This window comes from Epinephelus fuscoguttatus, linkage group LG1 (assembly GCF_011397635.1).
Source record: "Epinephelus fuscoguttatus linkage group LG1, E.fuscoguttatus.final_Chr_v1".
Classification (NCBI taxonomy): domain Eukaryota; kingdom Metazoa; phylum Chordata; class Actinopteri; order Perciformes; family Serranidae; genus Epinephelus; species Epinephelus fuscoguttatus.
Genome location: NC_064752.1, coordinates 13,649,926 through 13,675,636, shown reverse-complemented (window position 1 = coordinate 13,675,636; position 25,711 = coordinate 13,649,926). Strand labels below are relative to the sequence as shown.

The 25,711-nt window shown below is 41.5% G+C and overlaps 1 protein-coding gene across 1 annotated transcript in view; it reads left to right on the top strand.

Moving 5' to 3' along the window:
• rap1gapb (RAP1 GTPase activating protein b) overlaps positions 1–25,711 on the top strand; it is a 196,806-nt gene that overhangs the window by 24,944 nt on the left and 146,151 nt on the right. The window contains exon 2 of the mRNA XM_049570218.1: positions 13,031–13,069. The gene's annotated coding sequence lies outside the window, so the exon portion shown is untranslated. The remainder of the gene's footprint in view (positions 1–13,030; positions 13,070–25,711) is intronic.

The following is a 25,711-nucleotide window of genomic DNA, read 5'->3' as shown; positions in this document are numbered from 1 at the left end:
CGAGGCTGCACGCTAACATGCCGAGAGATTGTCTCTCCATGGGATATTTGAAAATAGCGGGTTTGTACATTTAGGCTTTATAAGGCAAGCTCAGGGGTTTAGTGTTGCTGTAGCCCACAGGAACAATGCTTTTTTTCTTCGAGTGAGGATTAGAATATACGCCATTCACATAAGCCGGTCGAAATTAATGCATATAAATGCTTGAAGATCCACTCATTACTAAAAGTGTATGTCATGTAAAAACAAATTGGATGGTCAAAGTTGTCAGTGAAATTTAAGGTGTATTGATGGATTCAGGTCGTCAACTCATGCATTGAGTAACATTACAAGTTAACATTCCACCTTAAAGGTCGCTGGTACTTGGCCCAGTGAATATTTCTATAATATAATATAATCTTTATAGGTCTAGTAGACGTAAAGTAATGGGGCACAAACACCAAGCCTGTTCTGCTCATACTGGACCAATGTCAAAAACTGTGGTTCCCATTAGTCACGTTGGACGCAAAAACATGGGAAAATAGGGTCCAGGCTGAAAAACACAGAACTTACCCTTTAAGTTTGTTGGTGTTATAAAGAAATGAATAATAGGAACATATTTTGCCTGTCTTGTGAAAGACTTACTGGTAAAAGCAAATGCACTAATGAGCAGATGATTTCTACAATCAATATACATAATGCACTCACATAGGTTCATACGCGTCTCTATCCACAATCTCAACAGCCCTGGTGGGAAATCTGGTTTAACAAGATAGGCAGCAAGGTTCCCATCACAAATAGAATAGTGGGAAATCTTATCGACATTCAGTAAACACAATCCACCAGGGATGGTAAAGTAGTAATTTGTTTGTCTATGCATCAGTGGCTTGAGGTAGGTAGTATTATTTACATTATCTTGTACAGCACTCAGAAATCACGAAGTTCAACAGTAGCAGTTGTATTTTTCTGTCTATAAAAACAGTTGTACCTCACCCACAACCCCACTGCCACTCTCACCACAAATACACTCACTCTTTATGCTCGCTCAGTCAGACGCAGCCACACACAGAGAGCATGCTGTTATAAAATGTCATTGAGGAAAGAAACATTGCCTTGCTGCCCCCCAGAGAGCACGAGAGGAGGAAAACACAATTAGAGTAATGAGGAATTAGTGCCGGCTGCACTGCGGCCTCACCACAGGTGGACCTCTGTGATCGCAAGGGACAGCATTTACATCAGGAAGGTGCCAGGTGACGGGCCAGAGCCACGCCACAACATTTTATTTCACAGTTTACCAGTCTCTTAATAGTCCATCATTATTGTTTGTTACACGGTGTGACCCTCGAGGCTGGTGTTGGCTGTGATTGATTCCTGCAGCAAGCCTGTTGTTTGACTAAAACATGACAATCACACATATACACTGTGTGTATCACACTGATGGGAAACGCCTGTTCATTCAAGAGTTAGTGCCATTTGGATTGTGACACTCATACTCTCTTAAGTGTATATAAACACTTTGTTAGGGCATCACTTATTCAAAATATATCGTTCAAAAGCATTACAGCTAACATAAAATTTATTGAAATCAATTTGAATGCAACCCCTGCAGCGTAAATTCTAACTATGTTGTCAGTCATTTGCAGCACCTCTGCTTCCTTACTTGAGTAAGAAGCAAACATACTGTGATGTTAAATCCAAAATGCTTCCTATACTTTACCTGTTATATGGTTCGATGTTGATTGTCTGTTCAACACAGCTCACTTTTCTTCTCAATTTCCTCTCCACAAGCTCACCTTTATGGTCAAATTTAAGCTCAACCTGTGTCTTATTTTCATAGTTTGGACTGTATACTGTAGAAAAAGATCAACAACTTGTCTCCACTTCTCCCACTGTACAACATTGAATCCAAAATATCCTGGATACAATTGCTGCGATATTGCGCTAGTGATGTCGTTTGGAGCCAGTCTGAGCAGTAGGGATCCCGGCATTATCAAGTTCCAGCCTATACACTAGTCCAACCAATCACGAGCACACTGATTGACACACACAGAGTTGTCAATCATGACATCACACCCCCTTTTTTATAGCATCAAGTAACTAATTAAAGCCAAATGTATCTGGAAAATGAATATTTGAATATACATCAGCATGACAAGAACTAAATGACAGAAACCATCTTTGGGAAAAATGTTTTTGATGTGTACTTTAATTTTTTATTTTTGTGCGTGGCCCAAGTCCCATCCACTAACATGTGGGGGCGCTCTTTATGACCTATACCGCAGCCTGCCATCAAGGGGTGATTGAGATGTTTTGGCTTCACTTTTGGGAGCCGTAATATCATTCATCACCCCATCCGTGAGGGGGCTAAAATAAGCAGGAGCAGCTCCACAACATTGGAGAGAGGCCAGCTGGGCTTAGCTCGTGACGGGTTTGTGGCAACATCTACCACCAAACTACTAAGGGACCTAGGAATCAGGGGCCAGAGCCAGCACTCAGCCATCAAAGCTGCATCGCAGGCAGCAGAGAGAAGCAGTCAGTAGCTCTGGCTGAAAAGGAAGGATCCCTGCTGGGCTCCAAATAGCAATAATTAATCATAAATAATAAGTAATCATGAATAATTGGGCATTGGGATGCAAGCTCAGGACTGTTCACCCTGTAGCTGGCTGTCTTGGGGGAGGGTGTACAGTGTGAATGGCTGAAACACCCCAGGAACCACAGGAACACTACTGAAGATGTATCCCAAATCTACAACTCAATCTTAGTTCATATCTACCATTCACCGATGAACTCTTGTATGTGCTTGCACAAAGGATTTTAACATCTTGTCCCGTGTGTTTTGGAATCTTTTGTGCAGCGTATGGTTTCAGCCAGTATTCTCAACAAGTCCCTGAAATTAAACGTCATAATATGACATTTGTCCATTCCCTTCAATATGACACAGAAGAGTTTTCTTATCTGATGCATCATTTGACTGTGCCTTAAAAACCAAATCATCAGGTTCTATGATGTGACAATGCTATATTTAGGCGAATACTTCACTGCCCAAATGACTATATATATAAAGTCAGAGAAAATGGGTTCTGTGTTGAACAACAGCAAAACTTCATCAAAACCCCTTGACCTTCAGTTCATCAAGAATATTCACCGTTTTGGATTCGTCATTCAGCGGAAACATGTAAAAAACATTTTCTTCTTGCATTAAACACAAGTAACTGATATATAAATAGTCATTTGAGTGGTGAAGTATTCCTTTAAGATTTGCCTGGATTTAGTTGCAAAAACCACTTGATTATGTTTTCGGAAAATTGCAGTTTGGGTTAAGTAAGTTTTATCTCTATAGCCCCTTTTACACTGCCAGATTTTCGGCGAATGTTGGGCTATTTTGCTGGCAAGCTGTGAGCGTTTAGACACACAGAGCTGGATTGGCGAGCTGATCCGAGGTGCCCAATTTTCCGCCTCATAGGGTAGTCATATTGGCGGAACCCTTTTGGTTTAAAAAGAACGAGGTGGCCTTCCAACATGTGCCACTGGCGATGGACTAACAGGAAACAGCTGATAGCAGGAAGGAGCAGCTAGTAGCAAGAGGGAAACACAAATCTGACAGACACTATAAAGATGAGCAACTGGGGAGACAAGGAATTGCGCGCCCTCCTTGCCCTCGCAAACGAAGAGGCCATTAACTGTCAGATAACGGGGACGGTGAAGAACGGGCCGACTTACGAGAGAATCGCTGAGGGACTGGCCAGCTGCGGCTTCCCTCCCATGTCACTGTTTACGTCACACACTGTTACTTGCTCATGCCCCCCCATTGCCCTGAAAAAGGCACATTGCGTATAAACAAAAGTAGGCAGCCGGCATTTTGCCGCACTTCCCGATTTTGTTTTTGTACTGCCAATGCTGAACGAATTGTGATTGGGCTTTCCTTCAAATTTGCACAATTCCTATTTAAAAAGGGCTTATGTGTCAGGTGTACTCCGCCTCTCACCCAGTGACAGCTGGGCGAGGCTCCAAAGCCTCCACCCACCACCACCCGCGATCCTTAACAGGATAAGCAGTTACGGATAAATAATGAACAAATGAATCATTTGGTAAGGTTAGGGAAACATGGTTTGGGTCAAAATAAAAACTTCATTACAGTTAAGGGAGCTTTGTCTACACAGTTACGGTAATGGTTTAGATTAGGGAACAATATTGGTGCTGCGTTAAAGAAATATTCCTAAGGGATTTAAGGTTTTACACACAAACTGAATTTAAACTGTAGATTTGATTGCAAAATTATCATGTGACTGTTCATGTTATTTGCCCTACTAGACCCTGGCTTTAGTGATTTCTATAGTTAAGCTGGCGATAGAAGTGTTGTCTTGAGTAACAGGAAATAAAACTTAAAAAAAAAGCCATCGCTATTTGACACTGAAAAATAGAAGAACACTACGTATCACAGGTTTGTTAAAGTTCCTCCAGTCACTTTCTTCGAATCATTGCTCAGCTGAACATCCCCCTCAGGCCCCAGCATTCTCTGAATATCAACACTTAATTGAGAAGACTTTGTTTACTTCGGTATGTTCCATGTTTTCCTTTTCTACCTTCTGGCTATATCATTGTTTCTCCCTCTCATCCTCCAAATGTTTTCCACGCCTACAGCTCTCAGGGACATCTGCCTTCGCCAGCCACAGCGTCAACGTGTTTTTATTGTTCCATTTTGTCAATGACGTCAGATGAGGCCTCCTATCAAAAATTCATTAAAAATGTCATTCGATAGGGTTTTTTTGAATTCTAATTAAGCAATTACAATGTCTAAACTGCAGCGCATATTCAGTAATCCAGTATTTATTGTCGCGTTGCATCTCGTGAGCTTTGTGCATTGTTTTCATTTTGTTTTCAGTGGCGTCAGATCAAAAGCTCATGGTTTACGTGTGTCAAAGAGACAGTTGCACACATACTGTGTCGTTTTTACCGTGTCATTTGGCAGAAGTTGGGGTGTTTGGGATGCTCTCCTGATCCCCATCCTCCGTCCTGCCTCCATCTGTGGAGATGTTTCTGTGTGAGAGGGATGAGAGCAGCTTTCTGCTAAGCCGGACTGTGTGAGCACTGCTTTCTGAGAGCTTTGTGCTTCAGTGTAGGTGGTGGTGTTGTGGAGAAGTTTACAGCTGGGGTTTTTATGTGTGTCTCAATTTTACAAACAACATGCAGTATCGAGCCTGCTGTCCACTCGCTGTTGGCAGGAGACTTATTTTTGGTAGTTGGTGCAAGAGAAGCAGGTGCAGAGAGGGTCTGCCTTTTGCAGTATGTGACAGTGAATCTTGCAGTGAATAATGAAGATAATGAGGTGGAGTCTCTGACTTTTCCACAAACACCTGGCAAATTGCAGTAAGTGTAGCCCTGTTTATTCCTCACAGGGCTGCGCTTTCAAGAGCAATTACATGCTGCATCAGCTGCTGTGTTACATGAGTAAAAAATGTAATTCCACTCTGAGATGCCTGAATCTCTTTACAGCGGATAGCTTTCCCTGTGAGCATGCATTTCCTTCATATATGTTCATCCTCTTTGAATACATCCTCAATGACTGAGTTTTAAATTTGTTTATTGGAAAAAAAGTCTCACAGACTGATGTTCTGATTATTTAAAATAGACCAATGACAGAAGGGGAAATAATCCCACATAAGAAGCAAGACACTTTATTTCCTCTTCGATGATAACTACTACATTTTTTAGGTTAATGTAATGATGCATGGCAACAGTGAAGGCCCATATGACCGTGCTATTTTAACGCCCTGCAGACGTGAGCTGCTTATACAACAGGCTCTGTGCACCAGATGTATGCGAAGGTGTAGGTAGGAAAGCTGAACATTTTTGTTTATATTGATCAGGCCTCCGCAACTGCATGACGGGGCTGTGTGTTTGTCTTCTGCAAGTTGCTTGGTATCAGGGTTAATGCGGAGCTGACAGGAGTCAACAGAATGCAAATTAGCTGAGAGTTCTGAATTATTTTATCAACATAAAGGAGTCATCTGGGATCACTTTAACATATTCACTCAGTTCTTCTCTCCTTTATGTTTAGACAATATTTAACGGTAAAATGTGCCATCATTTGTGTGGATGTGTTGTCAGGGTTGATGGTAAATGTAGTTTAATGAGGAAATAAATTCCTCAGTGCATGCCAGGAAAGTGGGGTTCAAAGCTGCAAAATCTGTAGTTCTTCCTGCATCCAGCACGTTCATTTGATGTGACAGTGACGTTATCGGAGTCAAGAAAGAACTGCAGGCTAATTCAGCTTGCCAGTGGTAGTTTTGTGCGCTAAAAGAGCACGTTCATGCACAAATTGCTCCTATTTTTGGTAAAAGGTGAACTGAACACATCAGTTTGCAACTTAATTGAAGCTGAATGCAAACAGTTCAGTCTTGTGACAGTTGACAAAGCGCATTTTACAGCACCCAACAATCGAGGCACCAAGCGTGCCGAACCAGTTGCACTCAGAAGTTGATGAATTCTGGCACTTAGACAGTGACTTGAGCAATGACCGACACTTGGGCAATGACACTGACAAAAACAGATGTCCTTTAACATCAGCATGACACGTGGCCAGTCGCTATTATAGTTTAATAGCACCCAGTGGCGTAAGGAGGAAAAGCGGCAGGACAAGAACGGATGGGTTGGACTTTCACCCGGGAGAGTAGTGTTTGTGTCCCGTTAGATTATAAAGCCAAACTCAACCATGTTTTTTTGTTGCTTAAACCCATGTGCTTTAGTTGTTGAAGGAAAAAGTTCACGGTGTTGTACCGACATATTGCCTTTATTTTGAAAGAGACTGTCTATAAACGGTACATTTCCTGTTAAAACTGTAGTGTATTTTGAAAGAAGACAATGCATGTAACAGGCAGAACTTGACATGGTGTCCCAGAACGTCAACAACCATCTGGACCTAGACGGTCCACGACCAAACGTTGAAATGTGACAAGGTCAGAGTGAGAATGTGTTGACACAACACCAGCAAGGCTAGTGCTAATCGCAATTTAGACAACACAGCCAGTAGTACTTTTAAAGTCAGTTCATATGGATATTTGAAGGACTTTCATGAGCAAATGAATTCAGATTTTAATGGGGAAAAAATCTACAATTTTATGCTAATTTTGCCTACCAGGTATGAGAAAGCAAGTCCAATCATGAGTCATGTTGGCAACAAGTTTGAAACAACATGAGATGAAGCATCAGACCATTCTTGGGAAACATCTGTTAGTGAATGATGATCAAAATATATTGTTTTATAGGGCTGACCTTGGACTTCATTTTTGAAAATCACTAACAATTAAAACCCTCGGTGCGCACTGCAGCACAAGCAGACAGATGCGCGACTCAGAGCAGCATGTGTCACTGACATCAGACTAAGAGCGCAGCGGACCGGTGGAAAATGCCACCACCGGCATATTATTTTACATCAATAAAATCTATTTTATCATTATTTTGAGTCACATTGTTGAAAGAATTTAGTTGTCTGTGTTCATGCAGGATAATAGGTCTCCATTCATTGCACGTCGGGCTTTCTATTTCCTTGTCAGAAATGGTGTTGCGTTCAAGGTCCCCCGAATAAATGGGAGAAAAAAAAGGCCAAATATTCAAAAAAAAAAATAAAAAAAAATTCACAATCAAATCCTGTGCCATCGAACGAAGCTTTGAAGCTTCAAAGCTTCAAAGCTTCAAATTTTTTGGGTCAGTCCTATTGTTTTATGTACAAAAATGCAACACATGAACGTGAACTAGTTAATTTTTTGGCACTGTGAACTTAATTCTAAATTTTGATTGTGAACTATGAACATGAACTACTTCATTTCAGTGTGTGTGAACTGAACTTTGAGCTAGCTCTAGTGAAGTATGACAATGTGCAACACTGGCCAGGAGTGTGCTCTAGATGCTGCTCAAAAACACAACCTTGTTCTCTTTGCTTGTATTGCAAACTAGCTACATCTAGTACAATGAAAATGGCATCCCAAAATATAAGTGCAGCTGAAAGTATTGATATGATTGATAATATATTTTACACTGTTTTGGCCAACTCAAAAAATCAGCTGTATTTATTCAAGTCAATGTATATGGCCAAAGAAATACAGCAGAAAGCTGCAGCTGCATGAGCTGTTCAAGAGGATATGACACCCCAGAACCTGAGCTGCTGAGTGTAGCATCGACTGGTGGTGTCTTTGCTCAAATTGTCCTCTGATGCCAAAAGAAATTCAGTAATTCTGCTGCAGTTAATTTTTGTGGCCGATTATGTTGGATGCTGTTGCTCATGCTAACCCTAAGAAAGCACATGTGCACGCTACTGTGCATGACAGTTTTACTCCTCCCTTGGACAGAGGTGTACTGGAGACCTTTAGGTTCCTGAAAATAAACCGAAATAGACAACCAAGGGCAGATGACCATTAAGAAAGCATTTTTGTCCCCAGTTAGCTCGGCTTCAGAACCTGCTCACAGTGCATCCTGGTACATGTAGGCACTGCCGGCACAGCTCAGTGAGCTGGAGCACTCCTCTTTCTCAATCAGTACAGCATTCACTGAGGGATTTATTGCTTCAGTTCGCTACATTTACTTACCATCAACACTGATTAAACATCCACATTAAAGGTGGCAAATTTTTCTTTTAAATCAATAATTGTCTTTTTTTCTCTGCCTGAGCGTGCACTGTATCAGAGATAATTGTCCCACTTCCCTCATCAAGACATTGTGATTACATTTGTGGTTGACTCAATTATGTTCATTCCTTCTCCATTTTCTCCTTAGCAGAATAGGTAAATTAAGATAACTGGACTGGCTGATTAGCTCCACCTCCTACTGTTAATTAGGATTAGTGCGCCCATCAGATATTTCGTTGATGGTGGTGATAATGATAATGGCTCTGCTGATGGAAATTAGGCGTGTGAGACATTATTGTCTGAGGAGCATGTGGCACCAGTTAGTAATGTAATAGAATATAAATTCATGTAAACCTTGAGACGAAGCCGAAAAGTCGCCAGTCATTCTCTTGTGTCGGGACGTACTCGAATTGATGTAAAGGGCCAGAAAACATCAACTCATCTGAAAAACATCCATCCGCAATCAATTTAGCCGCCTAGTTTAAAGCCAGACCATTCAGTATACTGTGCCCTTAGAGCTTATTTCCCTACCCCTCTGGGTTTAGGTGATGATGTGGCTTACCACCTCATAAAACTTTAAGACTTTAGCTTTGTCAGGTAAACACTGAAATGGAACCTGCTATAATGTTCCAGGTCTTAAATGTGGGGAAAAAAATGCTGCTTATTTCTGAGTTTCATTTTCAAAGGATGAGCTGATGTTATTCTTTGTTCTTCCTGTTAGCAAAAAAGATTGGTCCCTCAGTACTTCCCAGCTGCCCTGCTTTCCCTGTCTTTGCTGCTCAGCTTTAAGTCCATTGATTCCTACTGAAGACATAAATCTTCACAAACAGGTTGTATAAATAGTCAGCATTAAGAAATAATTTCCTAAAGCAGCTGGGCACTGCAGTTTTTGGCAACTTGGTTACTCAGACAGGAGTAATTTGTATTTGTTGGGGATTACTTTCACCCGCAGATTATTACTCATTTTCTGCACTTGTGTACAGCAGCCGGGCGTGTTCGAATGATATCTTAGAAAAAGTTATGCACACAGGTTTGCATGATATCTTACAAAGTAGCGCCACTAGTGGTTAGTAAGTTTTGGAAAAGAATCATGGTTGGGCGTCAATGTTACGTACATGTGATGTGATTTTATTTGAAAATTTGACTAGGGCTGCAGTTAACCAAAGAAAATCCTGGACAACTTAAACTCTACCTACTTTTCAACCAATCATTTAGTTTATGGGGGTAAAAAAATGTGCATGCTATCTCTAGCTTAAAAGGATAGTGCACCCAAAAATGAAAATTCAGCCATTATCTACTCACCCATATGCCGAGGGAGGCTCAGGTGAAGTTTTAGAGTCCTCACATCACTTGCAGAGATCCCAGGGGAGAGTAGGTAGCAACACAACTCCGCCTAACGCAGGCTTATGGCACCCCAGATTCAACCGTCCAAAAAACACATAATTGAAACCACAAAATATCTCCATACTGCTCGTCCGTAGTGATCCAAGTGTCCTGAAGCCTCAACATAAAAAGCTGTTTGGAAAAACGTCATTTGAACTCTGTTTTTAGCCTCATTGTAGCCTGTAGCTCTGATTGATTCTGTGTACACCGCGCTCACGTGTGCAGCGAGACCAGTGAAAGCACGTGAACACACATGAAGGCGGTACCCATGTCTTATGGTCTCGCGCAAGCGCAGACACATGAGTGCGGTCCACAGAGAGGCAGTTAGAGCTACAGGCTACAATGAGGCTAAAAACAGAGTTTAAATGACCTTTTTCCAAACAACTTTTTACATCGGGGCTTCAGGACACTTGGATCACGACGGACGAGCAGTATGGAGATATTCTGTGGTTTCAATTATGTGTTTTTTGGACGTTATAATCTGGGGCACTGTAAGCCATTAGGTGGAGTTGTGCTGCTACTTCCTCTCCCCTTGGATTTCTACAAGGGATGTGAGGACTCTAAAACTTCACCTGAGCCTCCCTCGGCATATGGGTGAGTAGATAATGGCTGAATTTTCATTTTTGGGTACACTATCCCTTTAACTATTTTGTTCCAGAACCCTGAGAACTCAACACGAACATTCGCCCAAGGCAAGTACACTCACCATTCAGGCAAGTGGAATGCCTCAGGTGAAAAATAAATGTGATCTCCAGTGTGATATTATCCGAAATTAAACTGCCCACTGTATTGCTTTTCCACTGGAGCTGCTTGTACAAGTCTGTTACACCACTAAATGTTGTATGAGAATGATGAGAAACATGCATTTATATGCAGATACCTGATATAGACGTCACTTGGAATGACTGGCAAATTGTGGAGAGGTCTTGGCCCTCTCCACTGGCTACATTGGATGTCCCAGAATATTGGCCATTGCTCCCAGAGGCTTATCGTTGTTTTGAGATTGTATATTTACTAGTTCATACCCATTGAGTGCACGGTTACCCACGTCCTACCTTTATCGGCTGCGGCTGAGATGATGTCTGTTTGAGGTGGATGCATCTATTAACGCGCGTGCGCAGTAACTCGTGGGGGGGAGTGCATCGACTTTGTAAAAGAATATACTAATAATAGTGTAATTTTTGGAAAAAAGTAGCTTTGTCACCTTCTACCTATGCCAATCTTCAATGCCTATGTGCAGTTTCACATAGATTGACCACATCAGAGAGTAGAAAAACGTGGGACAGACACACCCACACACCCACAGACAGAGTTTTCATCATTATATAGTAAGATATTTATTTTATGAACCGAGGTGAAGTCTGAACAGATGGGTTTTCAGTCTGCAACGAAGATGTGTAATGTTTCTGCTGTCAATGATGTCAACAGGGAGTTTGGAGCATCACTGAGGAGCCAGGACAGCAAAGCCCTGTTGAATTGAGGGATTAACAAGTCAACTGGCAGTAGCAGAGCGTAGTGGATGGGCTGGTGTATGTGGAATCAACTCAAAATAAACTGCATGTAAATAAAATCCATGTTGACTATAATGAATGAACATGGGGAAAAAGTTTACTCGTGTGTTTTCCATGGTTTTGGACAACAGTGGAGATCAATGGTAAAGAGGAATGGATAGATACATCAGTCTCTGGGTATATATGAAATTAGTAGGATCAAGAGAAGAAAGCTGGATGTGTTTTAGTGTGACACAGATGGAGAAAGTGTTGAGGTTGCAGGTTCATGCCTCCAAGATGATTTATGTAAATAGTCCTGTTATATAAAATGTATTCGATAAAGAGGGCTGTATCTGAAGATGTAGGGTAATATATGTATTCATGTTTGAGATATCAATTATAGCAGGCTTTCTCAAATGACAAGCATAAATGTTGTGTTTTTGAAAAATAATTTGTTTCCTCATCCTTATTTGTTTGTTTTCTCCTCGTTTAATAGATCCAATGTTTCATGCATGTTGCCAACCAATCGTGTGAGCCCACACACATTTTCAATTTATTATTCAAGCTCAAGGACAGAATTGTCACGGTGGCTTAGTAGTGGCATTAACCCTACAGTTAAAGGCCCGTCTGAGTTTCCATTAACCTACACAATAGAACCGCCCCGGCTAATTTTCACAGCTCCACTTTAGTAATAATTGATATTCATGATGTGTGTTCTCGCAGCTGCCAGTTAAATTCAGTGTACACAGAGTGAGGGGCGGTGGGCGGTTTAATCTGCTTGAGGATGTGTGTCAGATTTAAGTCAACAAATCAGTCAAATGCAAACTATAGTGTTTTCAATGGGGCGTATAAGATGTGACGCTGTATGTCATACTGACAAATGAATATGCTATTAATTGTTAGATGATAAGTGCATTCACACTGTTTTGGCTAATTCATGCTGCTGGAAAAATTATTGGTGTTAAAGAGCACTTCTCCATTCAGCGTATTTATGAACAGGCCACTCTGCAACAAGCAAATAAAATTATCTGCGATCCATCACACATCATGCATGGCGAGTATGAGCTGCTACCATCTGGTAGAAGGTTTAGAGTTCCTCACTGCAGACTGAACAGATTTAAAAACTTGTTTGTTCCTGTGTCAATAAAGCTGGTAAACAAGGTCAAATAAGGCCAGAGCTCAGATGACTTGCTTTTGTTTGTTTTGCACAGGTTAGTATTTTTTTTACTTTTTTTTTTACTTTTATTAGCCCTATTAGGTGTTATTTATTTATTCATTCTTTTATTTATTCATTTTTTAATTCTATATCTATTGTATGTTTGGTATTGTGTTGTATTGTATTGTATGTTCTGTGTTGTGGCTGCAGCATGGGCGAACGGCCCAGAACAAATTTCTCACTTTGTGAGACAATAAAGTTAATCTTGATCTTGATCTTGATCTTGATTCAGCTGTGGCTAAACCTGTGCTTTTTGGAAAATACCTGATATCAGATGAAATTCAGACGTTTATGTCCACCTTTTTTTCATGATAAATTAAAATATCTTGTCTCTTTTTCCACAGGAACAGCTGATACGGAGCTCACAGCTTGGCAGTTTACAGGTAAGTGATTTACACACCTTCATCACATCATCTCATTTTACTACTAACAGTAAACAGAATATAGAATCCAAGCTCAGATATTGTCACCTACCGTAGAGGAAGAAAAATACTGTAGCAAAGAGAAAAAGAAAACACATGGCCACGCTGTGTATGGTGAGCGGCTCTGTGGTAGTAGAGCTCCAGGTCACTTCCTGTAGTGTTTGAGATGACTGTGATCGGTGTTTGTTGAGATTATTGCCTCTGCATGGAGCCAGCAGCCGAGGCAGCTGGCAGCGCGCAGCCCTTTAAATCCTGCTGTCTTTATAGACTCTGTGCTCCGCTGCTGAAATTACCTTGACAAAATTACCTTGACAAAGATGTGATACTAATAGAGGTTTTAGTGCACAGCCTTATAATTATAGACCTGTTCAGTGGTTAATTAGGGAGGAAACATGGTCTCACCCTTTATGCCCTACATTTGTCTGGGAGTAGAGGGCTTTCTCTTAGTTTTATCACACCGTTCCTGATTTCTTTCTGTTTTGTTTTTTTTTTAAATTAAAATTTGGTTTTAAGAAAAGTGAGACTTTTCAAGCTGTCTATATGAATATATAAGTGTAAAGGTCCAGCGTGTAGGATTTAGGGGGATAATGGTAGAAATGGAATATCATGTGATAAGTATGTTTTCCTTAGAGCAGGGGTGTCAAACTAATTTTAGTTTGGGGGCCACATACGGCCATATTTTATGACAAGTGGGCCAGACATGTAACCTGGAAATCCAGATGCCCGGCCCCAAGAAAATTCTAATTTGTACTGCACAGGAATCTGGCCCTGACGAGCAGAGCCCGCTGAATCACCTATCGGACCAATCAGATCAGTCTATCTAACATAGGCAGGCTCTGGGCGGGCGTAACATGATGAGGACAGCGCTGCGCCGTAGGAGTCTAAAAGTAAACAGCCAAGATGGCAGGTGCCAAAGGACCACATCCATTCAATTTAGCTTGGGAAGAAGCGCTAAGCCAACTACACTTATCTTTTTCCTTGAGAGGAACAGAAGATTGCCCTAGAAGTCTTCGTTTCCAGAAAAGGACATTTTTGCTGTTTTGCCGATGGGATACGGTAAAAGCATAATATATCAGTTAGCCCCACTGGTCGGCAAACAAATGGGACTTAGTGCAATGAATACGTCACCTTGTTTTTTGCTCTGACTGGCCATTGTGCTATCCAATTGCGTGCAGCGGCATTTGAAATGCCTCAGCTAGTGCAGTGAGGGCCAAACTCAAAATCTTTCTAGATTTGAGTCTGGACTACCAGACATGTGAAACCATCAACCATCGCATGATAACTAGACCTAACAGACTTTTTATTTTTTATTCCCAGCAACCCAAAAACAAACAAACAAAAAAATAAAGACATTATTTCTCTCACACTAGTGATATTTACTTTTTAATCAATAAGGGACACCGTAAATTAATTTTACACCTCTTCTGAACATTACCCAATTAATTGTATTTCCATAATGTTGTATGTATTTTATAACACTTTATTTTGAAAACTGAACGTAGTCACACATCCTTCTGCTAACTTTGCTGGGCGGTTTAAAGGCATTATTCAGTTTAACACGTATTAATGTCAGTATATGGATGTACTACAGTTGTAGTGTTAAGCCTAGTTCCCCATTACACAATTTTCACCCTGATTTTGCGCCGCGGAGACTATCGTAATCTTTTGAGTGTTCATACCTGGCGACGTGTATTTCTGTCATCGGGAGTCTCACCAACTGCGTTACGACCTGTGTGTGCACACCACAAGATTTCTCCACCGAGCCCTCACCGACAGAGCCCCAGATAACGCGGTGATGTCACCAAACTTGGAGATGACACATCATAAAGGCATGGATATTCTTCCCAGTGTTGAATCAGATCTGCCTCCAGGGCCTGGGTCCAAACACAACGCACTCCCTGTGATCCTGTGGACGCTGCTATTGTTGTTGTTGTTACTTGCCGGCTTGTCAGTGTTGCCAGATCTTGGAAGAGAAACAAGCAACCAGGGCTATGGAAACAAGCCCAAAAGAAGCAACTATCATGCGTTTAAATAACTTATTAGAAGGATATATATATATATATATATATATAGAGAGAGAGAGAGAGAGAGAGAGAGAGAGAGAGAAAGGTGACGTTTAGAGAGCAAGCCCAAATACGCCGACGTCAAAATCGCGGTGAAAATCCTGTAATGTGAACTAGGCTTGAGCTGATATGACCATGGAGATTAGGGTGACTGCCAACTTGACCACAGTTCATTCTGTTACATTACTAACTGTACTGACTAACTGTAGCTGGGTGGCTCCCTCGCTAACACTGCTGACAGATATGATAAGCATGAGTGACATGACAGCTATCAAATGCTATGTATTGTATGTATTTCATAGTTTGCAACTATAACTGTGAGCACACCACTTGACTCTGCTCCAGCGTCTCAGCTGTGATGCACACCTCGGTGCCAGTGCCAGAGTCTAGTAATGCCCTCATTTCCAATTATACCTGTCTAGTGCTGATAGTGTTTATTTAGTGGTTTAACATGTTCTGTCAGGCCTATATGCCCCAGAATGCAAATGTGGCTTTCAGGAAATATTCGGCGTTGGTACTTCTAAGGAGTGGCTATTATATCAAATACCAAAGGAAGGTCTACAAGCGTATAATTATAGAAGGTAGATGCCTGATGAAATTGGCAGACAGGGACACTGAAGGTACTAGCATCTCTTTCATACAGTCATCCAAAGGGCTGGATGACATCCTCTGGTGGGTTGGTTCCGGCCTACGGGTGCACTTTTGACACTCCTGCCTTAGAATATAATGACACGAAAATTATAAGTATTCTGTTTTCATTTCTTTAAAATGAGCCGTTTATATCTACATAGGGAGCAGGTCCTTGTCCACAATGTCCACCATGTTGTACTGCCATGTTTCTACAGTAGCTCAGAATGGACAAACAAAACACTGTCCTAGATAGGGCCATTTACGTTTTCGCATTGGCCGCCATAATTATCAGCCCCTGCGCAATGAGCAGCATCAGGATAGACACTCATTTTTAATGTGAAATTGCTTCATTCAATGTTTTTATTGGTTTTAATCACCTGGTCCATTTGTTTAAGAGAAGAGGAGACCTCAGTGGATAATTCGGCTCATGGTAAAAACCTCCTGAACATTCGTAAGTGCTATATCTTAGGCAACTGGACTTACTTGAGTTTCCTGAAGACGTTTCACTTCTCATCCCAGAGGCTTCTTCAGTTCTAGGATGAGGGGTGAAATGTCTTCAAGAGACTCAAGCAAGTCCAGTTGCCTATGATATAGCACTTCAGATTACCATGTCTTGTATGACTGAGAATCCTCACCAACCCCTGAACATTGAACACTGAAGGAATCATAACTGGGAGTTCATGCTCGGCACTATGAGAAGTTTGAGCTAGTTGCAATCTGCAGTCCTCACCACTAGATCCCATTATATCTTTCACACTTCTCCTTCAAGCCAAACGTTCAAACACTTGAAACCACAACTTTTGTGAAGACATGTATCAATGATTTATTGAAGCTTCAAGCTTCTTTTGTGTTTGTTTTTTTTGCCAAGTGGCAGAACTTATTTACAAGGCAGCTGAACTCCTGCGATCCCCTGACTACATCTCATTCACGTTTTTCTCTACTTCTCTTTGTATTTCTCAGCAAACAAGTGTATTGTATCCAGATCTTTTGTGAAATGTCTAAAAAAAAATATTCTGGAGTGGAGATGAAATTTTTGTTGTTGCTACAGAGTTAAAGAGAGGCCAAGACGAGTTTATCTGAGATGAGACTCTGATCAGGGTCTCTGCAGATCCTTACAAAGTCCAAAAATGTCTTAAATTCAATTTTATAAATGTTAGCTTTGAATCTTCATTTATTTAATATAATTCATCCATATTTAAAGAGGCAACAGATAGGATTCGTTTTTTTTGTTTTTTTTTTAGCTTGGCGCCACCTAGCATCAGCGGTGTTGCTTGCACTGTCGCAACGCCCAAATTGACCGTGGGGATCAGAGATAATCAATAAAATGTAGGCTGTAAAGCCACCAGTATACCTCTATGTATATGTAGAATGAGAAAGTGTGTGTGGACACTATACTGAATAAATGAGTAAAGAGACCGAGCAACAATTATCAGATTTATCTGAAGAAAAAATAAATAGGAATGCAAATAATTATACCAGAATGCACAGTACCAGTAGACTCACAAGTCAGTCTTTAGACGCTTTGCTTAACTAAAGACTGATGACTTTCTCCCTGAATTTGTGTTTAGATGGGCGGATACAATTTCAGAGTTTAAAAAAAACTCCCTACGTTGCAGAACCAATACTAAATCCGCAGGGTGGTCCTTCGGTGGCTCGCTGAACTCCCACTAGTCCCACTAGAAACACATGTAGCGGTACAAAATGGCTCAGCCGCGCTCGCAGAAAACGCCGTCAAAGTTAGTGGATGTTTGTCACGTTTGCGGCGACACATTCTCGCCAACTAAAAGAAACAAACATAATCTTTTACAAGGCCATGACTCATCCGTCTATAAAGGGAATCGCTTTGTTGTTTACAAATACTTCCAGGTAGAAAACCAGCAGAGCATTTAGCTATATATATATATATATGTGTGTGTATATATATATATATATATATATATATATGTCACATTTTTCACATTTTTCACATCACTGTATCACCGTTTAGACTAATCCGATGTTTGTAAAGTCTGTAAACACAATGATTGAACAAACATTACTATTTCTTAGCCATTAGCGGTGTCTGTAATAGGTAATAACTCATTAAACGGTTCGTGAAAAAAATATTTCATCCAGCGGATATCTTAGTTACAACATGATTGAGCTAGCAAAGCAGTTTTGTGTTGCTATGTGTGGTATTTATTCAGTTTTGGGAAATCACGATGTCTAGAAAGCATCAGTGGCTGCAGCTGATAGGGACAGCTAACAGCAGCAGCAAAGCTAACATCAGGACGTCATCTGTTAAAAGCCTCCCGTTGTCGGATACGACATGAAACTACTCCAGTTAGCTCAATCATGTTGTAACTAAGACATCCGCTGGAAAAAATATTTTCTTCACAGATGAGCACACGTTTGATAAAACAGAGTTAAATCTCTCGGCATCCATTTTCAAGCTCTCTGTGTGTTTGTTTCCTTGCGAACGAGAAAAGGGGGAGCGCACATTTCCGAGAAGGCGTGTCCTTTTCAAAAATGCAAGAGGCGTTGCTTTGTTGCCGACTGTTTTCGCCGGTGTGTTAAACACACTATAGAAAGGAGTGTCCCCAGACTATCAGAAGGCGGAGATCTCTGATTGTCTGGTGGCGAGACTACAGTACCAGTACAAACAACTCACAGTAAATTATACCAATATGTACAGTGTCAGTACAAACAACAGTAGACACATAAGAGATAATGTATAGTGAGCCGGTGACTGTTGAAAAATAACTCCCGACAGGGGAATGGAACCCCGACGTGCAGCAACTGTCACCTGAACCGCTTAGAACATGGCTTACTACTAAAATATTCAATTGTTACAACTGACATCAATGTTATTAAACTGCTGGCAGAGTGTATTGACAGAGGAGAGGCGTTCACCAGACAAACAGGAGCGGAGGAGAGGATTTTACTCCACTTCTCCCAGTCGGAGATGCTGGGTGCCCAGTAGCTACGAAGGCTGCCCTCACACTTATGGCCACTGACTGACATGATCTCCCTGCTCTCCAGGCCCGCTTGGGAGAGCTGTGTGGACTAACGTTAACTGATTTTGATGCTCCTCAGTCTAAGGCCGTTGCAGTGAAAAGTCCAGTGTTCACAGCTGGGCGTAACTTGGTGGTGGTGGTGGTGGTGGTGGTGGTATCACTGTCCGGGGTCTGCCGTAGAATGGTAATGAGGATGTTAGCCGTGTTACTTACTGATCCATGGGAAAGAAAGCTAGCTGGACATCGATTTTGAAGCGTTTTTGGTCACGGAGCTCCCTCCCTCCTGACTGAGATTTACTCTTGTTTTTCCTCTTCTTTTATCACTCTCCTTTTTGCTCTTCTTTGCCTCCTCAGACAGAGGAGCTTGTTTTCTTTTGCTAGGCCGTTTTTCACTTGTCTCCGTCTGCCATTGTGCTCGTGACTCAACTATCTCATGCCCAGCTCCTCATAAGGACCAGCTCCAGTCCCTGATTGGCTGACCGACCAATTTCGCAATACGTGACACGTTTCCTGCCATAAAGCAGATTTTTTTCCGTAAAATTTCGCCCCCAGTAGCAGAAGCTTATTACAAAGATTGCAAAGCCACTAAGTAACCTATATAAACACTGATAGTCTGATTTTACTGTGTATACTACCCTGTGCAACCCACATTATTTTCATAATGATATATTTAGGAAAAAATGCTGTCTGTTGCCTCTTTAATTTATTTTTGTCAAAATGAGTCAAGCTGTTCTGTGTGAAAGTCCACATTTCCGTTACACTTGCACTCTAAAAAAAAATCTCTTTACAGACCGACAACATATAACAAAAATACAGAATAGAAATGCAAAGCTCTAAAACAAGCATTATAAAACACAAAATAAGATTACTACAAAGAAAAGCCAAAATGTATGTTAATATATACTAGAAGTGAACCATAAAAATGCAAAATAGGGCCGCTACACATGATTACAAAGACCACCTAAGATACACGGTGACGTTGGCATATAGATGAGTGTGTACAAAAATCCTGCAGAAGTGCTTTGAAGCAGCCGAGAGGAACCAAAGAGTGCAACTTTAAGTCCTTCTGCAGAGAATTCCACATATAAGAAGCTGCATACATAAATGCTCGCTTGCCAAACTTTGTACATACCCTCGGTCCAGGAAATAAAAACATGTTCTGTGAACAGAAAGCCGAGCCATTTTCAGTTTTTGCTTTATGTACACACATAAATATGCTGGAAGTAGGCCAAGAATAGCTATGTAGATGAGAGAATGCCAGTGAAAAGGCTAAGAAATTGTAAAGAGAGCCAGCCAACCTGAGCATAAAGGACACAGTGATGACTTAGTGGCTTACAGTTGGTGATAAATCTCAGTGCACCAGAGTACACAGAGTCCAGAGCATGCAAGCATTGGGTGGGTGCATTCATATATAATACCTCCCCATTATCAAGCACAGTCTAGAATGTGGCAGAGGCCAAATAGAAACCCAGTTTCAGCTTCAGCATTTCCACGAGTATAATGGGTCTACCATAAAACCTACCTCTGCATGCGACCACATTTATACTAACTTTTAAGCTTACCTCCAATTCTTGAATAAGAAAAATAGGTTAGTTGTACAATCAGTAAAATTTGTTGAAAAACTATCTTTAAAAGTAGTAAAAAGCATTAAAGTGAAGAGTCTGATACCTGTGGACACCCTGTGTGGTGTTTCATTAGGAAATCATGTTGACAGCTTCTGTTTTTTATCAGAGTCGGTCTGTTTTGTGTCTTTCCAACTGTTAGAAAACACTGAATTATGCATTTAACACATGGGTAAAGACAGAAACCATCAATGCATGAACGTAACTGTGTCTTATCTCTTGTTGTTTGGTCCAAATTCCTCCCTGAGCTACAGCCAGGTACTCTGTGCAGAGCTTCGACAACTGTGGCTCCAGATTATTTCCAATACTACAGCTGAGTGCCTCTATTCTTGTGTTATCGACAGTTGTGGTAGTGCAAGCCACTTCAGTAAACAAGAAAGCAATCTGTATTGGTTTCCTGTGTACTTTAAGTTGAATAATTTATGACTTTGGCCTACCGTCAGCTCGGGTTTCAGAGTGCACAAAAACTGTACCCTGTGAAGATGCCGAGGCTGCGTTGGTCCTTCACAGAACTGGTTTGCGTGATATGGTGAATGATACCCCTGAACTGAATGTAGGACCTGCCTCCATCACCACTGACCACACAGCGAGAGAGACATGGAGACGACGAGATGGTGACCACGAATTTAAAGGAGTCAGATTAGCAGTGATTTATTTTCGACTCAGCAAACATAACACAAGCTTCTCAAAAAGTGGGAGGGCAGGGTAGGGTGGTTGAGCCAAACAAATAGAAATCAATATAACACAACGAGGCCTGACTAATCCCTACCACTGGAAACAAAAACACAAACAAAAGACCGAACTTACTTATCTAAAAAAAGAACTTCACAAAAACGAGTATAGAGCTGGCACCAATATAATCCTGGTGTTTCTACACAAGGCTTAAAGGGAAATTTCGGTTTATTTCAACCTGTCTCCTATCGTCCTGAATTTGTTTCAAGTGAGTAGTGACATAAAAATAATAGTTAGCATTTTAGCCGTTAGCCTAGATACAGCCGGGGCGCATAGTAGCGTCAGACCTGTTAAAACGTAAGTGAACGGGCAACCTTCAAGTGCAAAGTTAGTCCACTAAACAAGCTTTTTTCCACAAAGACCGCCTCATATCGTTAGGATAAATGTCAGAGAACATATAGAAAATTACATGTAAACATGTTGTCTTAAAGCGCAGCCGAAATATATCTCGCCAGCTCTAGATAAAGCCCAGCTGGATACTAACATTACTCCAGATGGAGGTGTCTTGTCCTCGGACACATCCAGACCTTGAAAATAAGGCTGCAACCGGTCCCATTCCTTGCAACAGAGGCATTCCTCTTCTGTGGGCACTGGGGCACAGCATTCACAGGTACACCACCAATCTCCAGAGCTGCTCAGCCTTGCAGCAGCCATTCCTCCTCTCTTGTCCTCTACCTGTTGCCCCTCTCTCTCCTCCTCCTCTGTTCTTCAATTTCACGAAGCTCTTCATCAGTGTATTCTGGCTCAAATAAATAAGGGCGGCCATCAAACTCTGCAAAATCAAATTCGTCCTCCACAAAGTGGAAGTCTGGCAAAAAGTCAGCCATTATTCTATAAATCTTTCATAAAATAAATGAATGAACTTTTCAGGCTACTGTCCGGTTCTGCCTTCGAGCTGTTGCTACTTGTTCTCGCGAGATTTCAGGAACGGTATGAGATCGCTGCTTGTTCTCATGATATTTCGGCCGCGCTTTGGAAAGCAGAGCTAAATGGTAAACAAACATGGCAGCACACCGGTAAGGTAAGACAACATGTTTACATGTCGTTTTCTAGGCTATATGTTCTCTGACATTTATCCTAACGATATGAGGCGGTCTTTGCGGGAAAAAAGCTTGTTTAGTGGACTAACTTTGCACTTGAAGGGATGCCCGTTCACTTACGTTTTAACAGGTCTGACGCTACTAATGCGCCCCAGCTGTATCTAGGCTAACGGCTAACATGCTAACTATTATTTTTATGTCACTAGTCACTTGAAACAACTTTAGGACGATAGGAGACAGGTTGAAATAAACCGAAATTTCCCTTTAAGCATGTATGTGAAAAGTGTAAAGAGTACCCGACTCATCTGTTGTCCTCAACCTCCCACCACATACATTTTTCTAATATTCTTAATATTCTAATCAAGTTTGCTCAAAAAATGGTAGTTGTGTTTATTTGATTGTACATTTTTATATATTTACAGAAACTGTTGCAGAAACTAAGCAGCTTAAACATCAGAGTGAAACTCAAGACAATGTTTACCAAAAAAAGACAAGAAATAGCACCAAAGAAGCTTGGGAGTACATTTTATTTCTATTTATGTATTTATTTATATATTTATATATATCAATTTATCTTTTTGTTTTAATGACATAAGGATAATGTTCAACAATTCAGGTAAACAATAGCAGCATATACAGATGAAATGAAACAATTACTTATGAAGAACATTCCATGGTTACGAAAAGCTACGGCAGGTCCTTTTTCCGCCAGAATCATAAGCCCCTTTTACACCGCCTGTTCATGGTGGGAATGTCGTGCAGTTCTGCCATCTCATTGCTCTGCCACCATTTTGTATATAAGGGGAACAGGGGGAAGGGGAAGATCTCGCCTCTGAGCCGGGAAGGGAGGTAGTCACAGTGCCGAAACAATGTCTGTATAAATGAGACAGCCCACAGGACAAGATCATGGGCTGCACGGGTGTGACATTTTGACGATGTGTTATGCGTCGAATCACTGCGGTAGATTTAAAAAGTAGCTGGTTAGCTGGTAGCAGCTAGCGGCGAACTCAAAGAAGAAGAACAGTGGCTGAAACGTCCGCCAATTGGTAAAACAATATGGTTCAGGAGCTCTTTACCCTCTGAGTAGAGGCAAGGTCAGCTGGTAAATGATTGCTACTGACATGTTCATGCTATTGTTATTGTTTATAAAGTATTGCCGGCATGTGTATTATATGTCATACGAGTGGCCAAAGCTGTTACATGTCTTGCCCATCACGCCTCTTGATTCCGGGATGCTGGGTGCAGTCTAAACTTACACATGGGAGTGGAATAATGCTGCAGTCGATTGGTTCTATGTAAAAATGCAAAGGCAACATGAAGAAGGGACTTTGTAGCAGCCCTACAGTGAGATCTCTGTGTAAGTAAATTAATGAATGTAACCACGTCACCCATTGTTTTGTGGACTTCTGTTTGGCATTTCGACCATTGCCATCTTGGTTTTTGTAGCCAAAAGTGTCCATATGTGGGTGAGAGGCTGGCTCTGTGGAGGAGGAACGGGTGGATCTGACTGAGAAGCTGAAGACGGTCGGCAGACAGGCTGTCACTCAAAGTAGCCCGCCCTTACTTAATGACATGCAGATGGGTGAGGTATATAAACATTCACCCCCTGAACAGTTGTCAGGAAATTTGCCAAAGAGACCAAATCCAATTTTTGGTACCAGGCTGTAAATATGGGGGTCTTTGGGGATTGACTGGCTCCTGAAGCCAGACTTAAGTGGTCATTCGAAGAACTACAGTTTTTGGCATGTCCACGTTGGCTTCGTTTTACAGCCCCGGAGGCTGCCGCTTGGCTGGAAAGAGTGCAGTTTGTCCCAAAGCTTGCCCTGTATTTATACACTGCACCTTAATGAAGGGCACCTCACTGGACTGTGAAGGTGACTAGAAATGGAGTTACACTCTGTAACGGAGTGGGAGTGGGGAGGGTCTGGTTTAAGAAAAGCCTGTGGAAACCAGTCAGGCTATTATCTGGAGAAAGAACAGAGGAAGGAGAGAGAAAGAAGGAACACATGCACAACAGGCACTTTGCTGCTGCACTACACAGAGAAATGTTCAATTAATAAATTTGTCTGAATCCACAATAATAAGAAAGAGAGGTGCTAGATCAAGTAGTGACTTCCAACCAGACATTTAACCACACCATCAGCCCACATGTCTGAGACCTTTAACCAGTCACACTCTCATTAAACAAGCGAGTTGACGTGGGAAAGGAATCTCATGTGCTGATGTATTAAACAGCTAAGATTAAATATCAATATCAAAACCAATATGACAATTTGCTGAGATATAGATTTGAGGTGATATCATCCAGCCATGCCTTGCAAGTGTCTGTTTGTTTTAAACCATCATCACGTTATCATACTATAGATACAAATCAAAACATCATGCAGACAGTTAGCAGACGTGACAGGATGAAGCTCAGTTTGTGTGAATATCGACTGCTTTTCTGAGAAACTGTTTGTTTCAGAAGCGACAGACATGCCCCTGACATTTATGACGTGGATTTTACCCAAGCATTTTCCATATTGACTTGACTATTGACTAACGTATACATTGTTGGTTGACTGCAATGAAAGCAGCTATTTCACAGTCAGTGAGGAGCACTCCTGTGCGCAGGGTTATAAATCACCACATATATTACAACCAACATTTCCTTTGTTTCTCTATTATTTGCTGGCTGCTCTTTGTGTTCCTCCTCCTCCTTGCCATCCAATTTTGTCCAGTGCTATGTCGTCTCTGACCCCAGCTGTGACCCCTGGGTCAAAGAATGATGTAGTAGCTGTGGTGGCAGAGGGTTCTGCTTGCAATCTGAAATGACAGATGAGCCTGTCACGGAGAGCGTGTTGCATGATCAGGGCTGAATTTCTCAGTGCAGGGTCACCTTCACTGCCCGTGATTGTCAGATACTCTTGGTTATCAGTAACAACAGGGCACACAGAGTTAAATCTGATGCCATTCTCTGAGGACGGAGTCACATGGTCCAATTTCACTTGACTCTTTTAAAGGGATATGTTGTGGATTTTCAACCAGTGTGGGTAGTGTGTCCAGATCTCCTTGCTCATCTCTCAGCTCCAATCCATCTGACGATTCGTTTTGTGTTGTTCAGCAGGTTCTGCTGGCTCTAGGGGTGTTGCTGGAACTACAGATAGTACTTCTGCATTTTCACATGCCTGCCACATCGGATACAAAGAGTATAGGAGTGGATCAAGAAAGAGGGCCACCCTTGTGTTTCTTTCTCTCTCTGACAAACCCAGATCAAACTGCTGCTGATCAAAATTAAACCAAGATCCTGTTTGTGTATTGCCTATTTCTCACCTAAAATGTCTTCAGAAACATATTTTGTAGTAGTGTTTGGCTGTAATGGGAGAATTTGTTAATAGGAGGTGGTCACCACACTGCTTCCTGTGGCTGAAAAAAAAGAAGAGATCAAATGGTAAAACGAAGCATCCATCCATCCAGTCATCCATCCATCTTCATCCGCTTATCCGAAGCCAGGTCGTGGGGGCAGCAGGCTGAGCGGAGT